The sequence below is a fragment of the Neovison vison genome, chromosome 2 (genome assembly GCF_020171115.1).
Source record: "Neovison vison isolate M4711 chromosome 2, ASM_NN_V1, whole genome shotgun sequence".
NCBI lineage: Eukaryota > Metazoa > Chordata > Mammalia > Carnivora > Mustelidae > Neogale > Neogale vison.
In genome coordinates this window covers 77,315,572-77,333,955 of record NC_058092.1, presented here as the reverse complement: position 1 = coordinate 77,333,955, position 18,384 = coordinate 77,315,572, and the positions used below count along the sequence as shown (strand labels likewise).

Here is an 18,384-nt window from a genome sequence, read left to right as displayed (position 1 = left end):
AAAATATATAAAATAGTATTTAATATATAATGTATATAACTATACATAATTATGGAGAGGGCAAGAAAAAGAAAGGTGTTTCTCATTCGTAGGCTTTGGGAAACTAGTAAAATTTATTGGTGAAATATCTAAGAAATATAAGTGTTGGCATTTGCCAACTATTTTGACTATGTATTCTGGCTATTATGAAGTCATTTTTGGTGTTTATTAAAATGCTCTCTTTGCTCCCAGTTTATTACTGGTTCATCTAATTTGAAGGGATAATTGGACAGTTCTGATGGATGAATATTAAAATGTGTCTGGTTTCCTTATATGTTCTGCTAGGGTTCTGTCCAGTGTTTCTTTGCAATGCCAAACCACCAGGGTATCTTGGCAAAGAGAGTCTCCAGGCTTTGGCAATAGAGGATGGGCCTACATTTTTCTCAACTGCCCAAATACTCTGTGACTTTCCGTCTCAGCAGGCGTCCCGTTCTCTTCCGTAGCAACAGTACATTTGGGGGATTACTGTGTGTTTTTTCTCCTCCCTCCTGTGGGAGAATACCACTATTTCTAAGCTGGGATAAATCAGGTCACTGGCAAGAATTCAGTATGGCCCTGTTCAACGCTGTTTCTATCTGATAAAGGCCTTCTTTTGGTGTGAGAGAGGGGAAAACACAAGCAAATTCAATACAATGTCAAGTTCAAGCTTGTATTTTCTTTTCCTATTGGGGGTTGTGTGTGTGTCAAAAATGAAATCTCTCCTTTACAAAACAAGCATAGATATAAGTAGCATGTCGAGAACTAATCCTCAAAGTTAAGATCATTTTCATAGAATACTCTTTTATTAAACCAAAAATTTACAATGCATAAGGATCAGATAACTTAAATGATACAGGATGACTTTTTTTTTTTTTTTTGAGTACTTCACTGAAAGCATTTTATGGTACATGGATTGTTTTACTGTGAACATTTCCAGTGATTGGTACAAACCTTTGCCAATGAATGACAAATTTACATACACTTCATGTCAGCCAGCAATATTTTGCAGCTTTAATTGCTTTAGCTTCAGGCATTCCATGTCAAAATAGAGTGTTTAATGTCCTGCAAGTTGTTCTGTTTCTTTGCAACATTAAATTATTCTGTAATTTGCCTGTTTTCCTTCTAATGCATTGTCCATTAAGTCCTTTAATAATTTATAATAGAAGATTTATGATGCAACTTTATTTATTTATTTTAAAAGATTTTATTCATTTATTTGACAGACAGAGATCATAAGTAGGCAGAGAGGCAGGCAGAGAGAGAGAGGAAGGGAAGGGAAGCAGGCTCCCTGCTGAGCAGAGAGCCCAATGCAGGGCTCGATCCCAGGATCCTGAGACCATGACCTGAGACGAAGGCAGAGGCTTTAACCCACTGAGCCACCAGGGGCCCCTGATGCAACTTTAGAAAACATGTGCAGCTTCCTTTTTAGAAAGTTCAGGGGAAAACTCATGATATACTATATGGTGGCTAGCTGAACATAATAAAAAAAAATTAAAATAAGGAAAGAAAGTTCTGGGTGTCAAGAAGACCGGAAGACCTGAAATGAATTTGCATAAATTGTTTACTCCTACTTATATCTCAGTTAAAGGGATCTTCTTTTATGTTGTCAAAGTTTTGTTTTAATGTGAAGCATTCTGTTTAATACTAATAGGTAATATGATACTAATTTTTAATTTTTTTCTTTTTTTTTAAAGATTTTATTTATTTATTTGACAGAGAGAGATCACAAGTAGTCAGAGAGGCAGGCAGAGACAGAGAGAGGGGGAAGCAGGCTCCCCGCTGAGCAGAGAGCCGGAAGCGGGGCTTGCTCCCAGGACCCCGAGATCATGATCCGAGCTGAAGGCAGAGGCTCAACCCACTGAGCCACCCAGGTGCCCCTAATTTTTAATTTTAGGTAAAATAGAATTTTTGCTTTAAAAAACTCCAGGTGGGCAATAAAGAATCCATTAAAGGATATGGATATTATTCTATGCAGCCAAGTAATTTTAATGATAAGTTGATTCTATTCAGCAAAGTCTGAGAGAATGAGACTAGAAAAAGTTATTTGTGACCATTTAGTTAAGCCAAGTTCGACAAAGAAACATCAGCCCAGGGGCACCTGGGTGGCTCAGTTGGTTGGGCGACTGCCCTTGGCTGAGGTCATGATCCCAGAGTCCTGGGATCGAGTCCTACTTCAGGCTCCCAGCTCCATGGGGAGTCTGCTTCTCCCTCTGACCTCCCCTCTCATGCTCTCTCACTCGGTCTCTCTCTCAAATAAATAAAATAAAAAAAAAAAAAAAAAAAAAAGAAACATCAGCCCAGAAACACAATCTTTGATGTGTCTTTGGTTGTCATAGGTTTGAAGCATACTGAAAAAATAATCTTCAGCTTACATTATATCTGAGTGTTTTCATTTTTTTTAAAGACTTATTTATTTATAAGTAATCTCTACACCCAGTGTGGGGCTCGAACTTATGACCCCAACATCAAGAGTCACACACTCTTCTGACTAAGCCAGCCAGGCATCCCTGAGTATTAACATATTTCACAGTTAGGATTTTATCTGATGTCCTTTTGTAAAGAATGGCCCTTTCTCAGTTCCTGTTTCTGATGTGGTATTGCTATGTGCATGTATATTGTGTCTTTAGGTAATAAAATAGCAAAACTCAGATAAATGTATAAAAGCTAAAGAATGTCAAACATCTTTTCTTCTCTATGATTAATGGCATGTTCAAAGATAGCCTATTCTTTAATTATGTACAATATGATCATTTAAAATAAGTTTCAAATGAATAACGATAACACATTCCTCAGGAGAATCCAATGTCTCCCTGCTCAAAGTAGTGTTAAAATCTTAAAAGACCAAAAAGGATTTATCTCTTCTGTTTTGAATCCTTCTATTTGCCAAGATGAGAAGTTCTATTTAAGACATGGAAAATGAAAATTTATATATCCACATATTCTAAAGTTACCTTTAATAGTACCCACCTCTTGTGCCTTCCTCTTGTCACGAGGGTGTTTCTTCAATGATTGTATTTACTATCAAGTTTCCACAGTACCCTTGGACAAGTTTAGCTATGATTGGGCCTTTGTGATCCTTAAAACAGATTTAGATAATTATATAACTGGTGTCTTCAGAATTTTGGAGTGCTGTAGAGGCACCTGGGTGGCTCAGTCGGTTAAGCATCTACCTTTGGCTTTGATCCCAGCACCCTGGGATCAAGTCTAGCATCGGGCTCCCTGCTTCTCCCCCTGCCTGCCAATCCTCTTGCTGTGCTGTCTTTCTCTCTCTCTGACAAATAAATAAAATCTTAAAAAAAAAAGAAAGGAATTTTGGAGTGCGGCAGCAATTTCTAGTCCAATCTTACCTAATGATATAGTCAAACCTTTTAATTTTTTTAAGAAAAGATTTATTTATTTATTTATTTGAGAGAGAGAGAGAGAGAGGCCCATTTTCAAGGGTGAGGTGGGGACATGGTTGAGGGGAAGGGAGGAGCAGAGCGTGAAGGAAAGGAAGAGGGAAGGAATCCCAAGCAGACTGTGTGCTGAGTGTGGAGCCTGATGGGGGCTCCATCTCAGGACCCATGAAATCATGACCTGAGCTGAAACCAAGAGTCAGCTGCTCAACTGACTGAGCCATCCCGATGTCCCCAGGCTTTTTATAACTTTGAACTCCTAGAGAAAAGTACATTGTCTGATTAAATAATTTATAATTAAATAATCTCCAGAGACTCTGTCTTTTGATAGTTCCTCATATGGAAGAACACTTCGCACTTAAATGGTATTTGTGAATCAACTATAATATTTACTCTGGTGTTTAAAAATAATGTATGATGACACTTTATTTGAAGTATTTGAGCACCTTCACAAGGCTTGCCTCCAATGGCTTTACCTTTAATATCTCATTTTTGGGGAGAGTATCTTTTTTTTTTCCTTTTAAGATTTTATTTATATATTTGAGAGAGAGAGTGAGCACAAGCAGGGGGGAATGGCAGAGAGAGAGAGGAAGAAGCAGTTTCCCCACTGAGCATGGAGCAGATGCTGGCCCGATCCCAGGACCCTGAGATCATGACCTGAAGGGAAAGCAGATGTATAACTGACTGAGCCACCCAGGCACCCCTTGTGGGGGTAGTATCTTAAGGGAAAGGTTGACCAGAGTACTTATTTTGTATTAGTAGGATTTTCCCCCATTATAACCTTAGTTGATCACTTATCAAGAAAGTTCTTTAATTTTCTTTTTTTTTCTCTTTTTTCCTTCCCTTCCTTTCCTTTCTTGATAGGAGGATTAAAAGAAAATACATGTGCAGCAAAACTAATACAATACCATACCTGGATTTGGTGAGCTCGAATTCCTTGCTGACTTAGACTATGAAGCGAGGAACCTGTATCTGCCTTGACCTTTGAAAGCCTGAATTAAGTGTTACAGGCTTGCAGTTACAGCCTTTTCAACTTCATATTCCCCGAACTGCCTGGAATAAATTCAGAAGAGGAAGGAATATACCTTAACCGACAGCAAACTCCTTTATTGCATCGGAAGAGAGCACATTTGCATTATCAGGCAAATTGGAGTTATTGGCCATAACAGAGATGTTCTTTCATTTCTCTGTTTATTTCATTTCTGATGGAAACTCAGGCCAGAACATTTTATGAAGCAATGTTGAGATAAATATGGCCTAGCAATTCTAAGAGGGAACTCCCTACCGCTTGCTAATTTCAGGATGTCCAGGGTAATTAGAACAGTCCTCCAACCAAAAAAGGAGAAAGCCGTGTAAGTAAAAATCTCTTATTCTTCTGCTTGCTTCTTCAGGCCCATGCCTTTTTCTCCTTGCTATCTTTTTGGAATCCTAAGGAATAACGTGATACTCCATCACGTGCCTGGGGTGGGGAGGGTGCAGGAAGGGTGAGGAGAGGGGTGCTTGTGGCTACATTTCTGTATTGAATTTAATTTTTCATTGATAATTAGACTCTCAAAGCCACCTGATATTTTTGACCAGCAGGAAACAAAAGCCCACTGATTGACTCAGGGGATGCCGGGGAGCGGCCCCCACTGTGCTCACACAGCTTCTCCACAAAGACTAAAAACAAGAGCTGTGGCAAATTGGATCACCATGCAAGTTCCAACTGGCCCATTGTGTACAAGTAGTAAATTGGGAGCTGATATTTCTGAGAACTATTTATTAGCAAAGCTTGGTGTTTTACTCCCTCCCTCCCCCGCCCTCCTTCCCGCTGCCCTCAGTTGTTTTTTCTCTTTTCCTTTATGTCTTTTATTTTCAGCAGACTGCCTTTTATCGAGTTAAGTGAACAATCTAAAAGCATTTAACAAAAAATTCAGGTAATTATCCAAAGAGTTGTCCAGACTAGAAACATACTGATTATATGTGACAAATTGAATAAAAAATTTTTCAGTAATCTTAACAGAAATTTATGTGTGCATAATGGCACAAAATGCAAAAATGGAATGACATTTGCAAGAGTTTACTGAAATGCAAGCAAAGAGAAAAAATCCTACAAATTCAAGCCTACTGCTACATATATTAAGATTTGTAAATGAAGATGTCTCAGTGACAGCTTCTGGTGGAGTGATCAGTTCTAACCATTTAGTACAAAAAAGGTGTGAAAATACTAGCCTGTGGCCAGTTAGCAGAAATTGTAGTTATACAAGTCTAGACCTGCATGTCTTACAGAAGAATTGATAACTCTGGAGTTTTTTCAATTTGAGTAATACAGAGAGGGAAAAAATGGAGTCTGTTTCATTAGTTGCTTATATATGTTCCATCTTTGAGAGTTTTAGCTTTCGTTGAGTTGGGAATATGGTATTATTTCTACTACCAATATCATAGAGAAAAGTTATACAGAAGGCTGTATGACAGCATAAATAAATAAAATTTCTATTCATCTTTCCCAGCAAAGTTTTCAAGATGATACCAGTTCATTTTATGGACACTTACTCATTTGATCTTTTATGGAAACCACTACATTAATGCATTTTTGTTTCCATGTACTTCCATTTTCCACCAGTGTATAATTAATTCTATGACTTAATGAGTTGATTTGGTGAGAAGAGCTCAGATGAACATGGTTAAATCCTGGTGTTCCAGCCAGGGAGCATCATGAAGACTCTCATCGAGAGGGTACAAGTAAATTCTGGTCATTATTTTGTATCTGAGTATGACTACTCAACCATCAAATATCAAGAAATGCCATGGTGTCCAGTAATGTACTAGGTGTTGCAGGGGATGAGAAGAGTTTGCTGCTTGGTTTCAGATATTCAGAAGTTTATCATTTAGTAGGTAAACAGAAGTTGCCAACAAAAACAATGAACAAACTCTTCAATTAAGGAGGTTGTGAATATGATATTGCAGAGGTAATCAGTATTTGAATGCCTATTTAGATATTCTTATAGAAAGAATTGAAGTCTAGTCCTTCTTAACCTGATAGCCAGCATAAGGTAGGTGGGGTTATTGTGCCTCAGAAAATCATAATAGGGGCGCCTGGGTGGCTCAGTGGGTTAAGCCTCTGCCTTTGGCTCAGGTCATGATCCCAGGGTCCTGGGATCGAGCCCCACATTGGGCTCTCTGCTCAAAAGGGAGCCTCCTTCCCCCACCTCTCCGCCTGCCTCTTGCTTACTTGTGATCTCTGTCTATAAATAAAATCTTAAAAAAAAAAAAAGAAAATCATAATAGATTTTAAAGGTATCTTAACAAGTTGTTTTTTTTTTTTTTTAAAGAAAAACAATTCCATTTGATTCTTGGAAATCAAAGCAGACAACAAACACTCAGGATTCAGGGACAGTGAACAATCTCACAGATGAGGGGGATGTTCTTAGAGTATGGTACATTATAGGAAACTATTCAGTTTTTGCCACCACAGATTTTTCTTTTTTTTTTAATGGAGAGAACTTGAAGATGAGCAAAATGAAGTATATTCATAGTAAGTCTCTGACTGGGTTGCTGTAGGCCTAAGTCACAAAAGTCCTATAAGGTGGCTGGTACATACTATGTTTTTAAGAAATACGAGTTGTTAAAAAAAAAAAAAAGAAAAGAAAAGAAATACAAGTTGTTTTTAAAATAAAGCTGTCAGGAAAGGGGGTAGTTTCTCAGGGCCTGGGAATGGAGAGTGAGATGAAAGCGATGGTGCATGCTTTGGCTCTCTGGGCTCTCAGGGGCCCTGGTAGGTATATGGCCATAGATCTGTCCTCTGTGACCCTCCTTGCACTCTCTGGGCCTGGCGTTCTCCTTACTGTCTTAGCGCTGGCATCTAATATCTGTCTCCCTTCCTGTCAGCACAAGAAACAGAACTAATTTCCAGGTCCCATAGACTCTTCTCTGCAGCATTTGACATTTTTGTGATTCTTTGGGATCTTCCAAAAGAAGAAAAAAATCCCCTGTTTCCTTGGTTTCTGGGATAATCACACTCTCGTTTTTCCCACTTTCCTCTCAGTTTTTTGATGAATTCTTGAGTTTCATCCTCTGAGAGCATGCTTATCCCTCATGTTTTTTTCCCAAACCCAAGTCCTCTCCTCAACCCCCCTTTTCTTTAACTCTACAAAGCCTCCAGTGAGAGTCTCGTCCTCTCCCCCCATGATGTCGGTTCTCATCGGATGCCCAACGGTTCTCCATACCCAGCCCCAGCCTCTCACCAAGGAAGTTGGTTTTTCCTTATAGCGCCTGTAGTTGTCTTAAATGCAATGTGTCTATATAGAATTTATTTTCCACTGTGTTCCTTCTCCTGTATTCTGTATTTATGTTTATGGTATTCCTACCACAGAGCATTTAAATGTGCCAATGTGCCTGGGACTGAAGGATTTCCCAGGACACAAGACTTTCACTGTGAAAACCACCAAAGTCCTGGGCAATCCAGGACTCACCAGACATATCTGAGTTTTCCTTTACTTTTCTTTTTCCTCATCTCCTACCTTTGAGTCGTTACCAGGCTCACAGTATCATGTCTCAGAACTCTGTCTTGAAACCTACCCTTTTTTTTTAATTCTCCATATGACTGTGTGCGTTCAGGCCTTTATTATTTTGTATCTGGAGTATTATAATAAAGTCCCACCTGGTATTTTTTACTATACTCTCGCTCGTCTTATACACTGGCAGAGTAGTCTGAGTAACTGCAGGTCTAATCATCATGGCATTATTAAACAATAAGCCAAAATGTTAGGAAGTGATAAATCCATGGAGAAAATTGAGTTCTGCCATAGATTAGAGGGTTTTAGCTCTTCAACCAGGCCACAGGAACCCTGTGACTCTGAAAGGGACTGATTGTAACCTCAGTATAATAAATCTCTGTTAGAGATCAACACAATTTTCTCCTCAGCTTCTGGATCAATTTTTTCCCCTCTGCCTGGACAGCAGTGCTTGCTTTTTAGAAATTGCTATGGGAACATCAGCTTGCATCAGAGTTGAATCAAAATAAGACCAAAAAAATTCTGTGATTATTGGTATACAAAGAACTAGATATTAGTGATAAGGAAAGGAGATAAGAAAGAAAATATAAATTTTAACCAAGAAACAAATTAGAAATTTTGCTACTTGGGAATATTATCTTAAACACACCCAAAGCAGCTCACCTCCCCACACCCTGTTCTAGGACCTGTCTCTTGCTTCAACTAGTCTTACTAGTGGTGACATCATTTTTTGTTAATAGCATGCTTCTTCCTTGTGTCAAGTACATGAACTTGGAGTGGGTGGGTTTTTTTTTTAATACATCCATAAGGTCTTTGATATTCTTTTCTTTTAAAAGATTTTACTTTCTTGGGGCACCTGGCTGGTTCAGTGGGTTAAGGCGTCTGCCTTCGGCTCGGGTCATGATTTCGGGGTCCTGGGACCGAGCCCTGTGTCAGGCCCTCTGATCAGCAGGGAGCCTGCTTCCTCCTCTCTCTCTTCCTGCCTCTCTGCCTACTTGAGGTTTCTGTCAGGTAAATAAATAAAGTCTTAAAAAAAAAAAGAGATTTTACTTTTTAAAGTAATCTCTACACCCAACGTGGGGCTTGAACTCACAATCCTGAGATGAAGATTTGCTCGCTCCTTCCGCTGAGCTAGCCAGGCGCCTCAAGTTTTTGATATTATCTCTCTCTCTCTCTCTCTCTTTTTTTTTTAAGATTTTATTTATTTACCTGACAGAGATCATAAGTAGGCAGAGAGGCAGGCAGAGAGAGAGGGGAAGCAGGCTCCCCGCTGAGCAGAGAGACTGATGCATGTCTCCATCCCAGGACCCTGGGATCATGACCTGAGCTGAAGGAAGAGTCTTTAACCCACTGACACCCACGTCTCCCAAGTCTTTGATATTCAATCCTATACGATGTGGAGCTCAATTCTCTTCCTCTTGAGTGACTTGCTTCTAATGAATAGAATATGTCAAGAGTGACATACTTGTGTCTTTGAGACTGTCATAAAAGGGATTGTGACTTCTTCCTTGCTGTCTCTCAGATCACTCACCCTTGGGGAGGCCAGCTTGCATGTTATGGCAATGTTCTCCTTATGGAGGTATCTACGTGGGAAGGTACTGAGGCTTCCTGAGCACAGCCAGAGCTAACTTGGCATGTATGTGAATGAATTATCAGCGTGGAAACAGGTCTGCCTGCCCCACTCAAGCCTTCAGCTGACCGTAGACTTCGTTAACATCTAGACTGCAAATCATGACTAACTCTGAACCAGAACCACCTAGCTAAGCTGCCCCCAGATTCCTGACCCATGAAACTGTGTGAGATAATAGGTGTTTCTTATGGGGGAGCTGCTAAGCTTTGGGGTAATTTATTATGCAGCAATAGGTAACTAATACAGAGTAATTTTTACTTGATCATTTCTCTCCTAGTTCTTTCCTTTTGACCCTCAGATCATAATACGTTTTGCTGATTCTTCTGCAAAGAAGCTCTATTCTTTACCACTCACTTACTGTATTTCTGCTCTGTTATATTCCTTCATTTCTGAAACCTTGGCCTACCATCCACTCATTCTGAGGGTCTGCCCAGCCTCCACTGTGCAGAGACCACTCTTCATAGTTCTCTTGCATTTTATAATAACTTGTGAGCAGAAAGACTAACTGCCTTTTTGTTCTGGTTGATCTTTCCAAGGATGCAGATTTGCTTACTGTCCAGTATAATAAAATGATATCTTCCAGGGTGCCTGGGTAGCTCGGTTGGTTAAGCATCTACCTTTGGCTCAGGTGCTGATCCCAGGTCTCTAGGATTGAGCCCTGAGTCCGCTACCTGCTCAGCGGGGAGCCTGCTTCTCCCTGCCTCTCTGCCCCTCCCCCTCCTCGTGCTCTCTCTCTCTCTTAAATAAATAAATAAAATCTTTAAAAAAAATACTATCGTCCTCTGGCGCAAAGGTCAGATAGGCTTGCTTTTTGCCCATTAGAGAAGCTTTGGGTTTCATGAGTTCAGTATTCCTCAGCTGTGAGGCAAACCTACCATATCCTTCAGTGGGATGTACTGAGGCCCTTCTCTATCACCCCTGCCATTTGGAGAGTAGGGGTAACGCAAACTGAAATGGTGCTTAGGTGGCTGGTTGTGCCGTGGACAAGTAGGACCTTTGTCTGACGCAGGATCTCATGGCTCCTGTGGGCTCACTTGTCAGCGTGCAAAAATGGTAAAGCTCAGACTCTGTAGTTCTTGACAGTTTTGACCCACTCTCCTCAGTCCCACCTGAAGTTGTAATCATGCCTCTATTCTGTTCTCTCCTTCATTGACCAAATGAAAACAGACCACATGTGCTAAATCTCTAACTGCCGCCCATTCTGATTGCATTTGGTTTTGTTTTGAACACATCTTAGTAAACGCTGCAGGCGAATCTCAAGCACACTCTTCTCCTTTCTGCCTTGGAACTCTAGAAGGTGGCTCTAGTTTTTTCTGTGACATCTTCCGTGTATTCTTCTCCCTGGAACCATTACGCCTACCCCTTATACATGTGTGAAACTAACCTCTTCTGGGAAATAGTTATCCATTGTTCTTTCCCTTTTTGTGGTCATCAACTGAGTCCCCCTTACTCCATCCTTGCTTTCTCTTGCTTCCCTCTACCACTTTTCTCCTCCGTGTTACACAACAGTAGTTAATGGGAGATGTCAATGTAGGTTTTAAAAAATCATCTGTTAACTGGATAGATGTCTTTTTCCTATAGAGGGTAAGAAACTCCTTGAAAGCGAGGGACTTGGAATTTGTTTTTATTTATTTATTTATTTAGGATTCTATTTATTTGAGAGAGAGACAGAGATAGTGAGAGAGATAGAGGGAGAGAGCATGAGCTGGAAAGAGAGGGAGAAGCAGGCTCCCGCTGAGCAAGGACCCTGATGCAGGGCTCGATCCCAGGGTCCTGGGATCATGACCTGAGCTGAAGGCAGCCGCTTAATCGACTAAGCCACCAGGTGTTCTGGAATTTGTTTTCTTTTTTCTTCTTCTTCTTCTTTTTAAAGATTTTATTTATTTATTTGACAGAGAGAGATCACAAGTAGGCAGAGAGGCAGAGAGAGAGGGGTAAGAAGGCTCCCTGCTGAGCAGAGAGCCCGATGTGGGGCTCGAGCCCAGGACCCTGAGATCATGACCTGAGCTGAAGGCAGCGGCTTAACCCACTGAGCCACCCAGGCGCCCCTGGAATTTGTTTTCTTAGTAAGACATTCAGGTCTGGAGAATTCACTTGACATCGTGGTCACTTACGCAGTGCTGGCAGACCCACATTGTCTGGCTTCCTGGGATAATCTGAATCTCATCTGGTGACCTCACCTTGTTTCTCAGACACAGACTGAGAAGCCCTGAACAGGCACTGAAATCACATCCATCCCAAGAAGCCGCTGGCAACCCTGGAACTGGCCTGCGGCTACTCCTGCAGAGCTGTTATTTTTTTTTCAGCCCAACCCTTTCTTAACAGTCTTAGCCTTTATCCACGACATCTTACCCTTTACCTCAGGGTCCTGTAGTGTAAACCGTCCTCTGGAGAAAAAAATCACCAAAGCTCTTCAGTCTTTTGTCCATTGACTAACTCTTAAGTTCTCATTTTTATGCCCTTTAATGCTCTCCCTCTGAGATAAGATTGGGCTCCTTGGTTTCGTATTCTGTTTTCTGTGGGAAAGCATTAAAAATAAGAACTAAACAAAAAGTTTTACTCTGAGGAGATTTTTTTTTTCTTTTTGGGGTCTCTTCTTTTTGAGGTTTAATCTAGTCTGCAAACACAGAATCTTGCTTACTCTGTCCTTCGCTCCATCTAGCTGCACTCCTGGAAGCTCAGTCCTTGTGGGAAGTTTTGTTTTTTGGTATTGGGGGAACCTTTATATATAGCTTTTTAGATATCATCTCCCTTCTCCACACCCACTCCACTGCGGGCTTGTGAACTTGAAGTCCCGTGCATCCACGTGTGCGCACGTGCACACATTAGAAAGAGAAAAAGAGATTTCTCACCAAGCAGGCTCTTTCCCATGCCCTCAGCTAGTTTTGGAATCTGTGAGTAGGGTGAGGGAGCGCAGGGTGAATTTGTCCTCCTAATGGGTCACGTGGCCAGCGACTTCTTCGATTCCATCAAGTTATATAATAGCAGTTTTCCCTACCAGTTTTGTGACTTAACTTTTTAGAATTTGAATGGATTTGAGGGCTAATAGGTAAAGTAGTGAGAGATAGGAAATTATGGCTCATTTTCATTGGTGGCAGGAGGGGATTCATAACTACAGACATTTTACTGATAAAATGACATAATATATAAAAAATGCAATAAACATTTTTTATTGTCATTTCTTACTATGTATGAAATTGTCTCCAATGTAAGTTTTAACATGATTAAATGTGATAGACATTTAAAAATCTATGTAAATTCAAAAAAATTCTCTTTATGTACACTGTCTTTTGTCTAGAATCTAGCAAATTAGTACTTTTCATCGCAGGACTTCTGCCTAACCTAGTAATTAAAAACAACCAAAAAAGAAATACAAACCAAGGCAACTACGAATACCAATATTGAATAAAGCTTAAAAAGAGAAACAAAACAAACAAACAAAGAAACAAAAATAAAAAGAGAAACACAGGATAACTTTTTCCCTTTGAAAATGCAGAATGAATATTTAAGTTAGTGCTCCCCCCGCCCCCCCCCCCCCCCCAAAAAAAAACCCCAAGAAAATAATCATCCACCTCCAGGGTAAACTTTCCTGCTCAGGGGCACACGCTGACTGTAGCTCTTCTCTGTGCTCCTGTGGCTAGCACAGCACAGGCTCATACCGAAGACTGTGCCAGGTATTATCACCACAGCAGTCCCGATGCCCACGCACCGAGGATGTGGGATTTGCTGTCAGAGACCTCTTTGATGGCCTCAGAGCAAGGCTTCAATAGGATGCTTGGGAGGAAATCCTTTCAGGGGGCGGATGTCTGAGATAAATTTTTGCACTCCTCCTGCCACACCACAGCAGTCCAGTGCAAGAAGGGACAGCTGTTAGCATCCTGCTGGGGCTTGTCCTTGACTTTCAACTTGTCTTTGTAAAACTCCTGGACTGAATCACCTCATCTTCATGGGACTATCCCAGCCGCCTGCCACTGTTTCAATGGTGACTATCACCAAGAGGAAGCCAGAGAGCAATCCCTACATGCACTGGGGCTCTTGCCCTGCAGCCCAGCAGCCCAGCAGCCCAGGAAACCCACCAGCATCCCGAGGGCGCCAGCTGCAATCAGAATTTATACTCAGCAGAGAGAGTCAATTATCATATGGTTTCACTTATTTGTGGAGCATAACCAATAGCATGGAGGACAAGGGGCGTTAGAGAGGAGAAGGGAATTTGGGTAAATTGGAAGGGGAGGTGAACCATGAGAGACTATGGACTCTGAAAAACAATCTGAGGGGTTTGAAGTGGCGGGGGGGTGGGAGGTTGGGGTACCAGGTGGTGGGTATTATAGAGGGCACAGCTTGCATGGAGCACTGGGTGTGGTGAAAAAATAATGAATACTGTTTCTCTGAAAATAAATAAATTGGAAAAAAAAAAGAATTTATACTCAGTATGGAAGCTGGAATGGTCATTTTCTTGCTTCAAGTTGTTCTTGGTCTCAGATTCAAATAAGAGCTAAGTCCACTGACAAGGAATGCAAGCCAGAAGCCTGAAGATGAAACTAAACCCACAGAGCATGTACATGAGGTCCTTGGTGCCTTTTTTGACCAGCATGATGAAGGATGGACAGGTTGGACTCCAGGTGTGGCATGAGGCATGTGCAACGGCAGGGACCTGAGGTGTCTGCAGCTGCCGAAACTTCTTTTTGATACTATTATTCTTTCAAATTGCTATTAAGAATCTAATGAAGAGAAACTCTGTTAGGAAAATCTTTATCATTTTGGTCTGGTGAAAATAGAGTATTTGTTTTTATTGAAGAATTGTTTTTCTCTATAGATATTAAAAATACTTTTTATAAGGGACTTTCAGAAAAAAAATAGCTAAGTACATGTAGGCTATTTTACTTGACATCTTAATATTTAAAGGTTTTTTTTTTTTTCCCCTTGGGCCAGATTATTACTTATGTTACATACAATGAATTTTCTGTAAGTTACTACATACCTGGCAGAAATATTTGGCTTAAATTGCCATATTTATCACAATTCCTGCTGGAGACATGCAAATAGTTTTAGAAATTATAAAATATTTCAAACATAGAAAAAATAAAATAACTGATTCCCAGATTAAGCCTATGAACTTTTTCCTATTCATGCTCCAAATTCCATTTTCTCCTCTCCCTTTCTAGAGGTAAACTTTTACTTTATCACAGGTGGGGTTCCCCAGGAAACAGGCTCTGAGACTGAGGTTTATACATGGAGATTTTCTGTGAGGTGCTCTCAGGAGACAAACTGGTGAAGGAGGAGGAAAGCAGAACTGGGGAAAACTTGCAGCATTTTAATTATATGTTTGGGTGTGGTTTTCTTTAAATTTATCCCATGTGGTTCTTTGAGGTTCTTGGATTTGTAAATTTATGTCTTTCACCAAATTTGGGTCATTTTCAGCCATTATTTAAATATTTGGGGGGGGACCTTTTTCTTTTTTCTCTCCTTCTGGAACTCCAGCAAGATAAATCTTAGACCTTTTGATATTGTTTCAATACAGAGCTTTGTTTATTATTTCTATTTCTTCCCCTATTATGCAGATTGGATTCATTTCTACTCTTACTCAGATCAGATAATTTCTACTGATCTGTCCTCAAGTTCACTCACTATTTATCTCTGTTCTACTATTGAGGTCTCTGTGGTGATTAAAAAATTTATGTTACTGTAATTTTCAATTATAGAATTTTCATTTAATACTCATTTTCTGAAAATGCCTATTATTCCATTTATTGCTAGATTGTTGTTTGCCTTTACTTTGTGTGGTATAGTTATAATAACTGCCATAGCTTTTTTTCTTTGATTATTTCAATATTTGGGATCATCTTAGTGTTGGTGTCTGTTGATTGCTTCTTCTTTTCAGTTGTCTACATGTTCCTAGATCTTTGCATGTTGAGAAATGGCCAAGAAATATCTTGGCCATTTTGAATACTATGCTATGAGATTCTGGGCTCAGCTAAAATCTGGAGAATGGCTTCTGGTTCTCTTCCTCCTCCTTCTTTTACTTATCTCTTTTTTAATGCAAACAATTAACACTATGAGATATAGACTTCAAGTCCTGACCTGTTTTCTGTGGGCTTAGAATGTCAGTTTAGCTTTCAAAGAGTTTGCAGTGCTCTTCTGGTTTTCACAGTTTGTGCATCTTTCCTGGTGGTCAACACCATCGTTCTGTTCTCAAAGCCTTCGCTATGCTGATTCTCTTAGGTTTCATGCATGTTCAGATTGAGAGTGAGTTCAAGACTTCATACGGAAGCTTAAAGAATCACTTTATTTCAGCTTTTTTCTTTCCAGATTTATTCCGCATTTCTAGATTGTTATAGTGTATGTGTGTTTTGGGGGGGGTATCCATACAAACTTGGTTTATCATTTTTGCCAAAACCAGAATTATACATAATAACATTAAACAGTTTATTACACTCATGTAATTTCTTTTACGACAAAAGGATGCAATTTTGATATTTAAAAACTTTTATCAAAAGTTCATGTAACAGATGATGTTAATGCTCCTCTACTGTTTTCTCAGATCCCTTTACCATTTTGTCCCCAGAGACTTTCTTTTCTGATAGCCAGCACCTGCACTGTTTTGTCAGGAAGCTGCTTTTAGGCTGTGAGTGTCTAGTTTGCCTGAGGATGCTGGTAGAGTCTGGGAATTTCCATCCTCGGTGGACACCCTCAATACCAATGGCCAGATGGGATGGGAGTATCATACTTCAGCTCCCTTAGTCCTGATCTGTCAGCCCTAAGGTGGAGCCTAAACTACCCAGCTCCCTGTTGGAATTGAGTTAAAGTTCTCCCTCATGAGACTATGCTGAGCATTGGCATCCTTGTTTGGCTCCCTTAAATTCCCTACCCACTTCCCCACTTCTTTGCTGTTTTTTTCTTAGAAAACTTCTTCATAAATAACTTTCCTATCAATTGTTCTTCCAAGATCCACTTTTGGGCCAGTGTAACTAATAGAATTCTAAGATGGCCCTCAAGAGTCCCTGGTATATATATCCTGTATAATCGCCTTCTTTTGAGCATGGATGGGGCCTGTTTTTATGGTGAGATAGTCACTCCCTTAATTCAGTTACATCTTATGGTGAAGGTGATGGGATCATCCATCCTTGATTACTAGGACTCAGTTTTGCACTCTGGAGTGAGATACTCTCCTGGACTGGATAGAAGAAAATTATGACATTGTGAGAGGGCCACATGACAAGGAAATGCAGGGTCTTGGGCAGCCAGCAGGAAAGGGGGACCCCTGCTGTGCCATATAAGGCATTGAATTCTGCAAACAGCCATGTGAGTCTCAGAAAGGTCCACACCAGGACTGATGTTGTGATAGAGCACAGTCATGAGTATGGGCTCTGGAGTCCACCCTATTTTAGCTAGAACCCTGTCCTTCCACATTCTTGTAGTGACTTCAGGAAAGTTGGTTAATCTCTCTTCCCTTTCTATTTGTAAAACTGGAATAGTAATAGTACTTAACACACAGGATTGTTGTGCGAGTTTACCAGGTAGCTGTGTAGCTTAGAATAGTGCATGGAACAGGAAAAATGCTTTGTAAATGGAGGCTATTATGATAGATACTATTGCAGAAATACAGAAATTACTTAATAATAATTATGTCAATAGTTATTAGTAAATAAAATATATTAAATATATCAAAGTGTAATGTTAAGATATCAACATTTAATGATAAATATGTAAAACATATGCAAATATGCCAAATATATTTTATAAAATACATGAGCTATTATTAATCACTTCTTTAAATAATGAAATCATTATTAATAGTGGCCACATGGTAGTAATACATTGCTTAAGAAGTGTGGAATTATGACCCTTTCCTCCTATCCCTCTTTCTCTCTAGCCACTCTTCATGTTTTAGAACCTATCCATCCTCCTGGGTCCACCAGAAAACATCTTTTTATAAATTCTTCTGTGATCCCACTTAACTCTGAAATTTCCTTAGTATACTTATATTTCTCTTATGATATTTCTTTCATTGTCCCTTGGTTAAAAGGTCCGATCTTGAATTGCATATGATAGAAACTCAATATTTGTTGAATGGATGCATGTATTAAGAGCACTGAGAGAACTTTTAAGGGTCCTTAAGCTATTCACGTATCTTTGTCTATTAATTTCTCACTAACCACACAGTGCTGTTCTAATTTATAACAGGAACTCTCAAAATAAAGATATCAACTACACAAAACTGTGTAAGTTTTCAGTTGTTCTTTTTGGAACTCTTGTCGTTCATGGGGAATCTCTGGCTGTCTTTTCTTGGACAAAACGGTAGTGTGGAGAGTAGCCAGAGGGAGTTGGAATGATTTGAAAGCATGGTAATGCTAAGTGGGGGCAATGCTATTTCTGTAAGGGGGAATGTTATCAGTATATTTTAAAATGTTTTGAGGACTCTTTTAAAGTTTGATTTAAAAATTCTATGTCAGGGCGCCTGGGTGGCTCAGTGGGTTAGGCCACTGCCTTCGGCTCGGGTCATGGTCTCAGGGTCCTGGGATCGAGTCCCGCATCAGGCTCTCTGCTCAGCAGGGAGCCTGCTTCCTCCTCTCTCTCTCTGCCTGCCTCTCTGCCTACTTGCGATCTCTGTCTGTCAAATAAATAAATAAAATCTTTAAAAAAAAATTCTATGTCATCTACCAAATGTATGCCTTTGGATTGGAGGGAAACGTTTGCTTTGTGCATAGTGAAAAATGGTTTTGAGTCTTGCATTTTGGTGCTCCGAAGATGCTGACTTTCGGGGAGGACATTGGACCATCAGCCGCTTTGTCCCAAGATGTCAAGATGAGAAGATCTTGTTTTTCCTTTACAACAGGAGCACAGGAATGGA

At 40.1% G+C, this 18,384-nt stretch overlaps 1 pseudogene; it reads right to left on the bottom strand.

Annotated features, from left to right (window-relative positions):
- Positions 1–13,100: 13,100 nt before the first annotated feature.
- Positions 13,101–14,127, bottom strand: LOC122899147 (annotated as a pseudogene).
- Positions 14,128–18,384: the final 4,257 nt, after the last annotated feature.